Source organism: Nelumbo lutea, chromosome 1, assembly GCF_056320005.1.
Source record: "Nelumbo lutea isolate HS-2025 chromosome 1, American lotus-T2T, whole genome shotgun sequence".
Classification (NCBI taxonomy): Eukaryota; Viridiplantae; Streptophyta; class Magnoliopsida; order Proteales; family Nelumbonaceae; genus Nelumbo; species Nelumbo lutea.
Window position 1 is genome coordinate 3390390 of NC_142684.1, and position 9383 is coordinate 3399772.

Below are 9383 nucleotides of genomic sequence, written 5' to 3' on the forward strand. Positions count from 1 at the left end.
AGAAGGTCGAATTATTGCTATGTTCTCAGGATCTATAGGCTGGGGGGATTCTCTGAGAGCTGAAATCCTGGCAGTTCTAGAAGGAGTAAAAAGAGCTAAGCAGTTGAATATTAGTAAGCTGTCGGTGGAAGGAGACTCTCAACTGATCTCGAATAAAATGGTAATCAACCTCAATGTGCTTTATACGTTCATGGAACACAGTATTTAAGGCAATCTTGATTGCACCAAGATTATCAGCATTGATAGGAACTGAATGAGAGGTCTAAATATGTAAGTTCTAAAGAAGAGCTTTCAACCATATAATCTCACTACAACCAAATGACATAGCATAATACTCTGCTTCAGTAAATAGATGACAAAGTACCACGAATGTATCTAATAATCTGAAGGACAACGAACATATGTGGTTGTCTAGGAGATGAGACAAATTAGCTAACCACTTGGACAACATAGGCAATATTAGGGTGAGTCATGGTAAGATAAATAAGACTACTCACATGCTCCCGATATAATGTAGCATTTGTAAGAGGTTCACTACCATCTTTAAAAAGCTTCAAATTGATTTGAAGATGTGTATCAACCTACTTATCTTCTGTAAGATGAACCAATGTGACTAAATTCGTAACATACTTCTACTGGTTGACAAAATAGCCCCAAGAAGAACAAGTTACCTCCTGTGATTTAAAAGGCGTACCCAGGTCCATAGGCGAGGCATATTTTAGGGTATGTGCCTTGCCTAGGTCCTAGGTGCAGCCCTTTCAAAAGGCACACACCTGGTGCGCCTGATGCGCCTTGTGCCTCAGCCCAGGCGTGCGCCTTTTGAAATGTTGTTCATTCATTCATCCTAATAAAATATCTTCTTAAAAGGCAATTAAAATTATAAAATCATTATTTTTTGTGTGAAAACTAAGAATCTAAGACCCTAACATGGACTTGTTTGGGCTTGCCTCGTGGGGTGCGGCACAAAGGCAGCTCATAGAATCAAGAATGTAATATGTTTTACATCACATTAGCTACTTTAAGTAATGCAATTGAGGAAAAAAAAAAAGAGATTGTGGGTTTAACATGCTTGAAAATGTTTTATATGTTTGATTTTATATTTAAATTTTCATTTGAATACGCTTTACATGTTATGTTTATGTATTTTAATTTTAGATAATAGGTTTTTTAAAACATTTATTTTAAAATTTAAGTTTAGATTTTTTATTAATATTATGTTTAATATATTTTTTACATTTTTTGAAAATTTTTGCATTTTTTTGACATTTTTTTATTTTTTAGCATTTTTTTGTATATTTGCGCCTTGCTTCAAAAAGGCAAGCACCTCGCCTTGTGCCTTGCGCTTTTAAAACACTGGTTACCTCCAAGCACAATAGGTAAGATGACCAAGATCCTTCATCTTGAAGGTCTTACTGAGAAGACCCTTCACATGAGTAATACCCTCTGTGGCAGATTGTTTAGGATGTTTCATCTCTTCTTGGCCATTGCAATACTTAGGTCTCCCTCTAGGGGCTAACCCAAAAGAGAGTAGTTTTTGGACCCTAGTTTTGGAAAAGTTTGAGAAAAGATTAATTTCTTGGAAAAAGAACTACACCTCTATAGGGGGTAGAGTGACTTTATTGAGAGCTACCCTAACAAACCTACCGGTCTATTTTCTCTCCGTTTTCAGAATTCCTAATAGGGAAGCTAAGAAGTTGGAGAGATTAATGAGAAATTTCCTTTGGGAGACAGGGGAGGAAAAGAAAAAACGCCTAATCAACTGGGAAATAGTTTGTAGGAGTAAAGAGGAAGGTGGCTTGGGATAACTCTCAAGAATAAAGCTCTCTCAGGAAAATGGTTGTGGAGATGGCCTAGAGAAAGGGAGAGGTTGTAGCATGAAGTGATAGCTAGTATACATGGTAGACTGGAAAATGGATGGGATGCGGGCGTATTACGTCAAGCTACGTTGGCATCTCCTTGGAAAGCAATCCAAAGTATCCTCCCTCAGTTTCTCAACTTTGCCAGGTATGATGTCAATTCCAGTATCTCTATTTTATTTTGGGAAGACACTTGGGTGGGTACCGTTGCCCTTAAGGACCAATTCCCGTCTCTCTATTCTATTTCCCTTTACAAGGAAAAAGCTATCTATCATTTTCTCCCATCTCCTAATTCACCCCCCTCCTTAAGTTGGGACTTTGGCTTTCGGAGAGGTTTGAGGGTTGATGAACTTAATAGTGTTTCAGATCTGTTATCCCTTCTTGGCAGTGTCTTTCTGGACCCTCTTAGTTTGGATGTGAGATTATGGTCCCCTCACCCAAAAGGCTACTTCACTTGTGCTTCCTTTTTTAAATCCCTTTGCTCTTCCCAGGGACAGTGGGGTTTCCCAACCAAGGAGATATGGCCTAGACCATCAATTGTAAGCTTTATGATGTAGTTAGGAGGCTGCAACTCGTGCCTCTTAGTGGGGAATTGTATGATGTATAATTAGTTCTTTAATCAATAATATTATCATTTCCATTATCTATCAAAAAAAAAAAAGATATGGCCTAGACCGGTTCCACCTAAAGCTATTATTTTTCTGTTGGGAGGTGTTTTATAGAAAGATTAATACCTTGGACTTCTTGCAAAAGAAAAGGCAGGCTTCTTTGTGTTTGTCCCCTAACTGGTGTGTACTTTGCAGGGCTAGTGGTGAGGATTGCTCTCACTTACTTGTATCTTGTTCCTTTTCTAGTGCTATTTGGAGTTGGATTTTCTCTTTGTTTGGGTGTAGGTGGAATTTGTCCACAGATTTAAGTCAACTGTTCAATCCTTCCTTTTTTGTGTGGCCTACAAAAAAAGGAAAAATGATGTGGTGATGTATTAGAGCAGCCACCTTGTGAACAATCTGGGAAAAAAGGAATGCAAAGGGATACAAGGACAAGGAAAGAAGCATTCAGGCTCTTTTTTTTAATGAATAGAAGCATTCAAGCTGTCGAGGACTATATCTTGACTAGGGCCATTCATTGGTTAAGAACTATGAACTTATTTCATACATTCTCCTTTGATGATATTTGGAGAAACTGGATAGCGGTGGCTAACAGTCATACAAGGAAGAACAGGGAATCTGCAGTGTGGGAGCCTCCATCTAAAGGATGGGCAAAGCTGAACTTTGATGGAAGCAGCCAAGGAAACCCAGGCCCACTGGGGATAGGACGGGTGCTGAGAGATAAGGAGAGCAACATATTAGCATTGCTTTCAGGCCCTGTAGGAATAGGAGACTCCAATAGATCTGAGATGTTAGCGGCGGTACAAGGTATTCAGATTGCAGAACAATTAGGAGTTCAGCACTTGGTAGTTGAAGGGGACTCTAAGATTGTTGTGGGATGGCTGACCAACCCAGCTTCAGCTATGTAGCAACACAGAGACCTGTTAAGGAAAGTCAACTGGCTCACAAGAAACATGACTGTTACCTCTCTTTGGGTGAGAAGATCAGCAAATACCATAGCGGATGGGTTAGCTAAGCAAATGGCTTCAAGGGAACATTTATTTTGGGCTGCTCTGTAATTTTATTTCTGACTATTTGTGTTTTTAATTTGATGTAATACTTGCTAGAAGAGGTAACAACTCGTGCCTCGTCTTGGGTCTCCTGTATTGCCTCGTATTCCTTTTTTTTTATGAATGTATTGCCTCATATTTCTGGTTTAATAAATGATATTCATTCATCAAAAAAAAAAAACAAGATCATCTCTAGTAATAAGGATGCCATCCATGTAAAAGCAAAAGAGTAATACACTATGGCCGAGTGAGAATAAAGAGTGAATAATCTAAAGGACTTTAAAGCCAGCATCTGTAATAACAAAACAAGCAAAAGAGTAATACTCCCGTGTTCCATAATACTACTGCTCCTGTGCACAGGCATAAAATCTCTCTCTTAATGGTTGGTGAGCCCAAGAAATTAGGTAACAAGTAATAACAGCTCAGATATGTCTGAAAATAGGGTTAAAGTTTTCCAAATAAATGTAGGGAATGCTTCCACATGTCCTAAGTAGAGGGGAAGATAAGAAGGGATTGTTAGCAATTTAGCATCTTAAACACTCTTCTTGCATATGATGCACATTTTAGCTGAAAAACACCTCCTCTTCCTCCTATGCCACATCACCGCACAATTCCCGGGAGCCATGATCCTTCTCTTTGGAACAATCAAGGGCACTGGCTGCGTCAACCATCACTAAGTGAGTTATTTTATTGTCACCAATAGTGCTTCACTTGGCAGCACACTAACTGCATCAATCATCACTAAGTGAGCCATTTTATTGCCCCCAATAGTGCTTCACTTGCATGCAAGGCAGCACACCAGCACCACATAGATCAATCACATCAGGGCAAAGAAGATACATTTCGAGTACTGGTGGTACTGGACAAGCTCTAAGGGAATAATCTCTTTCTTATTTGTACATTTATTTAACATGATGACTAGGAATGAGAAAATCAAAATTTTCTATTCAAATTCCAGACCTCAACGTCCTGATGCTCATGCTGTTTCATGATTAGTATGGAAATGAACAAAGTGTCATTGACAACTTCAAGAGCTACCTCCCAAGAGAAGGCTCTGATATTAGATGTAGGATCTAACTGCCCTAACAAAAAAGATAATTAAATGTAATTAAACTAAAACTCTTTCTCTTTTTTCTTTCTTCATGGATAACTGGACTTCACCTTGCTCTATGAGTTGGAACTCAGGAATTAAAGTAAAACCACACCTTGAACTCGTTCTAACCAAAAGGGTTTTCAGCTAAATCCTATTCAATCTCTCGAAGTCAACTTCTCCAAGTGAAACCAAAGAATATATGATTAGGATGGAAGCGATAGGTGAATGTAATTGAAATAGAACTCTTAACCTCAGTCTCAGCTAAATCCTTTCAATCTCCCAAATTCAACTTCTCTGAGTGAAACCAAAAAATATACGATTAGGATGAAAATGATAGTTCAATGTAATTGAAGTAAAACTATTCCATTTCGATGTAATTCAACAATTTTTCTTTTCGTTTTTTCCTTCCGTATCTTTTCCGTGATGGCTAAGATGAATAAACAATCGCTATAAGTCGGAAATTAAGAATTTCAATCTGGCAAGATCAAATTCTTTGCACGGATGGTAGAATCTACGTTCAAGGATGAAACTGACTGCATAGAATAAACAACTGAAGGATTTTGTTCGTCTAAGTTTCAGCCAAAAAGCCTTGATTCATGGTTAAAATCCCCTGATTAATTTGTTCAGGAATTTCCAGTTCAATAAATAAAAAACAAAATTTATAAACCTAAATTTCCTAAAACTGAAAGCGACCTGACAGAGTCAACTTTTCTTTTGAATTATCAAACAAAAATAATCAAAGTAAAAATGAAAATTCACACCTTCGAAGAACTAGGGTTTCCTTGGAGAAGCCCTTCTCTCTCAAATAAAGCAAAGTTCTTGGAATATTGTAATATTCTTTCTGGAGACGACTCTGGAGTATTACTGTTGCTCTGGTCTCGTCGAAAAGGAAAGCTTGCCAATTTGAAGCCCGATATCCTTCGTTTCAGGAAAGATCCTTAACAAACGAATCCAGATTGGTGTCATCAACTCCTCACAAAATTTGCCCTCGCACCGAATCGTGATTTCTGGCAAATCGCACCTCGCACCGACCTCACAGTCTTATCCCACTTTGTATCAGTAACATTTCCTTATGAGTAACGAGATCAGATCTGCTCCTCACACCGACCTCCAACGCACATCCTATCGTACATTGGAAACATCCCCGTATTTATAAATTATTATTCAGGGGATGCACGGTGGATGTGCCTGTGAGGCGTCCTTGTGTGGGGAACTGATCCCGTTCCATGAGTAACAGTATAAAATACAGATGACATTTTGGATGTGCGGCTGGGAGACGTTGTGAGAGGAGCAAATCCGGACTCCTTACAACAGTTGCAGCCGTGCATTTGGAATATCTCCCATGAATGTACGGAGATGTTTCCAATATAATTACTGAAGTATTGAAGATGTTCCCAATATATAGTTGGATGTGCCTGGAGTGCTGTGTGAGATATATAATGTGTTTGGTTCAGTGGGCATTTATTTGCACTTTTTCACTTTAAACGATTATTTATACTTTTTTACTTTAAATGTTTCATTTTTTTTTATTTGGTTGAACTTCATTTTAAAGTTTTTTTTCTTTTATACCTCTGATTAATACCCATTAAAAGTGTGATACATCAGTATTTGGTTTCAATAAACATTGGGGCATTGGGGGAAATAAGAATTTGAGGTTTCCCCAAATGCCCCATGCACAAAAATCAAAGCATTTCAGTTTTCTATCATTTATTTGATAAATGGTGAAACCAAACAATTGTTTCATTTTGCTTCATTTGTAATAAACACCAACTAGGAATGGCAACGAAGCGGGGCAGGGATGGGGAGCCCATTCCCGCCAAAATCCCCATCTCCATCTCTGTCCCTGTCCATGCTAATGGGGACAAAGTTATCCCCATCCTCATCCCCACAGGGATCCCCATTCTTCATTATCTTTTATAATGTTAACTATTTTTGTTTTTGTTTTTTATTTTATTTAAAAAATAAAAATAAATTAATTAAAATTTAAAACCCTATTAGAAAATATTCAACCATATTTTTAAAAATATTAATACAAAGATGTATGTATATATATACATATATAACGTATGCATACATATATACATATATATATTAGTGGGGATCCCACGGGGCGGGGAGTGCTCTCCCCATCCCTGCTAACGATGATGAAAATTTCCTCATCCCCATCCCCACAAGGGGAAAATCATCCCCATCCCTACCTCATTCAGGACGGATCCCCATAGGAATCGGGAAAAATGGGGAAAATTACCATCCCTAACGTCAACACTTATGTGTTGCTAATGTGGCATCGTTTTTTCAACAAACGCCAACATAACCAAACATCCCCATAGTGTACATATATATCTACTATAGATATATGTATATAGTCTAGAAGTATACTATATATGTATATGGTATAGATATAACTAGTATATAGTACTATAGTTACACACATATAGATGGCATGAATATATATGCCATATATACTACACCATAGATATAGTGTATAATTGGATATATACAAAGTATAAATATAATATATATGGATGTAAATGACATATATATGTAGAGAGATAGAGAAAGAATAAATATATAGTGTATGTACTTACATGTATACATATATGGTGTAAAATATATAATAAATAATATATATGTATGGGGCATGTATTTATATATTTTTGCTAAAAAATAAGAAAATTAATCGACAAAATGGAGGAAATACATGAGGAAGCACTATAAGACTAGTCTCCAAATTTATTTGACAACAAACACCACTTATCAAATTTATCAGCTACAATATTAAAATTTCTAGGAATGTAAGCCAAAGTGATAAAGCCAATAAGACTAGTCTCCAAATTTATTTGACAACAAACACCACTTAACAAATTTATCAGCTACAATATTAAAATTTCTAGGAATGTAAGCCAAAGTGATAAAGCCATGACTAGCAACAAGAAGCTTGGCATCCACCAACAAATTACTCCACCTCCAAGGCGCCTCATGCTCATTGCCATTATTGATGTGTGGAATCACAACATAGCAATCACCTTTAATAATAATAACCGGACAACCATAATAGAAATTGGTTGATTCAATTGCTAACATTAAAGCATCCATTTTCTTTGCCTGTATCAAAAGCTACACATGCAGCCGCTTCTCGTTCATGTTTAAATGCACCATCAAAAAATATTGTGATGTGAAACCGCCATATCAAAATGAGGAACATCGTGTACATTAACCTTCCGAGGTTCCACATTATTTTTAGCCACTCTCAACTCCATTACAGTCTTTTGAATTCACCACACTACATCGAGGCCCTGTTCATCTTTCTGTAAGTTATTTACCCTCATAAATGTACTTACTCATGTAAAAGTTTTTTAGAAAATACTTACTAGGATAAGTGTATTTATTCATGTTTTTTTTATTTTTCATGTGAATAAGGTTATGATCATTTTACCCATACAAATTCATTATTAAAAGAGCCATTTTTGTCCCATTCATGGGATCTGGAATCGGAATCAGGATTGGCTATTCCGATTCCAGTTGTTTGGTTGGGTGGAATTGGAATCCCATTCCCATTCCTGCTGAAATGACATTCCCCCATTTGAGGGAATGGCCATTCCCTATCCCTCCCTTGGAAATGAAATCCCATTCCTACGGATTTTAATTCCCATTTTCATTCATGTCTGAACCAAACAGACTATGGGAATGGACCATTCCGATTCCAATTCTGGAGGATTTCGATTCCGATTCTGACTACGAACCAAATGGACCCTGAATTTGTAACCTCTGCAGATCAGTTGTACCATGATAATTGGCTTTCCTGAATCGCCGTATTGAGGCACCAATCACTTCATATATATATTTGTATATATACCTACTAGTAAAAGTGTACGCGCAGCGTGTGACAATATCAAATGATGATGACTATAATAGTTAGCAACCAAATGACCTTACTGCTGGTTGAACGATTAACCTATTTAACCAAGAAAATGGACTATGATTAAGGCATTAATTCATTTTTTTTTCTTTGTATTTTAGTCATTTATATATTTAATAACAATAATTCTTTTTTCTCAAACACATTTTTGTTTAATATGAAGAATATATAATATTAATGCATGTTCAAAAAATTTTATAAAATTTATAAAAAATCTATATTTTTATTTTTTATTATCTAATTTTATGAGATAATAAAAATTAATTATTTACCAAGAGAAAATGCAATTCCAATATATTGTTTGAACATTGGTTTTTAATATTGCATTTTTATAAACTTCTTATATGATGAAAATAGTTTAAAAATACTTATATTATTTGTTTTTGTTTGTTTCAATTATTAAAATTTATTTTCCTTTTAATAATTCATTATTTTTTAATTAAATCGATCGTATCAGATTCGGATATCCAACATATTGATCAGATTCAAATTTAAATAAATATTTATGAGACCCAATAAGATCTTCGGATCAAATCGAATTCAAATCCGATCCGATCTTTTTGCATCCCTACCAAACCACTTGCCTACAATGACCTACCTAATTAAATCATAATTTTTGTCCCATTTCTATCATTAATGAAAATAATTCTCATTAATCACACTTTTTTTATATGATGAATATAAAATATTATAGAATAACCCAAAATTATCTACAGATTTCTACATTTTCTAGAATTTTATATATTTTATTATTAGTAATAACATCATGTGTTGATCCATTTGGCATAGATAGTTGAACCACTAACCCACCACTTGGATGGAAAAACCATTTTTTCTTTTTCGATTGATTTTAAATCA

The 9383-nt window shown here is 35.8% G+C and overlaps 1 protein-coding gene across 1 annotated transcript in view; it reads right to left on the minus strand.

Moving 5' to 3' along the window:
- LOC148873231 (Ubiquitin-like superfamily protein) overlaps window positions 1–5975 on the minus strand; it is a 33648-nt gene extending 27673 nt beyond the window's left edge. The window contains exon 1 of the mRNA XM_088962280.1: window positions 5368–5975. The gene's annotated coding sequence lies outside the window, so the exon portion shown is untranslated. The remainder of the gene's footprint in view (window positions 1–5367) is intronic.
- Window positions 5976–9383: the final 3408 nt, after the last annotated feature.